This window comes from Eumetopias jubatus, unplaced genomic scaffold (genome assembly GCF_037043125.1).
Source record: "Eumetopias jubatus isolate StellerSeaLion01/CBP00866 unplaced genomic scaffold, mEumJub1_p1.0 scaffold_3, whole genome shotgun sequence".
NCBI classification, from domain to species: Eukaryota; Metazoa; Chordata; class Mammalia; order Carnivora; family Otariidae; genus Eumetopias; species Eumetopias jubatus.
Genome location: NW_028274809.1, coordinates 156,912,618 through 156,913,590, shown reverse-complemented (window position 1 = coordinate 156,913,590; position 973 = coordinate 156,912,618). Strand labels below are relative to the sequence as shown.

Below are 973 nucleotides of genomic sequence, written 5' to 3'. Positions count from 1 at the left end.
CACACACACACACACACACACACCACTCTTCTTTATCCATTCATCTGTTGATGGACATCTTGGGTCTTTCCATAGTTTGGCTATTGTGGACATTGCTGCTATAAACATTGGGGTGCATGTGCCCTTCTGGATCATTAGATTTGTATTTTGGGGGTAAATACCTAGTAGTGCGATTGCTGGGTCGTAGTATAGCTCTATTTTTAACTTCTTGAGGAAACTCCATACTGTTATCCATAGTGGCTATGCCAGCTTGCATTCCCAACAGTGTAAGAGGGTTCCCCTTTCTCCACATCCTCCCCAACATTTGTTTCTTCCTGTCTAGTAAATTTTAGCCATTCTGACTGCTGTGAGGTGGTATCTCATTGTGTTTTTGATTTGTATTTCCCTGCTGCCAAGTTATGTAGAGCATTTTTTCATGTCTGTTGGCCATTTCTATGACTTCTTTGGAGAAATGTCCGTTCATGTCTTCTGCCCATTTCTTGGCTGGATTGTTAGATTTTTGGGTGTTGAGTTAGGTAAGTTTTTATAGATCTTGGATACTTCACGTATCATTTTAAGAAAATGGCAGACAAGCCCGACATGGGGGGAATAGCCAGCTTCAATAAGGCCAAGCTGAAGAAAATGGAGACACAGGAGAAGAACACCCCGCCAACCAAAGAGACTACTGGGCAGAAGAAGCGGAGTGAAATTTCCTAAGAACCTAGAGGATTCCTAAGAACCACCCTGTCATCTTCGAGACACTCCAGTTGTGATGTGGACAAAGAAGAGCCACCTGCAAGATGGAAAATAGCAACAAACTGCACTGTGAGCCCGGGCACTCCCTGCCAATGCCACCAGCCTGCAGGTCTCTCAGCAACTCCCCCCCCCCCACAATAGGACTGCCAAATTCTCCAGTTTGCCCTGGGATATTATAGCAAATTATCTGTATGATTAATGAAAATAAAACACACATGATAGCAAAAACAAAACAAAA

General features: G+C 43.5%; 1 pseudogene; it reads left to right on the top strand.

Annotated features, from left to right (window-relative positions):
* Positions 1-561: 561 nt before the first annotated feature.
* LOC114209441 (thymosin beta-10 pseudogene) lies at positions 562-706 on the top strand (annotated as a pseudogene).
* The last annotated feature ends 267 nt before the right edge of the window (positions 707-973 follow it).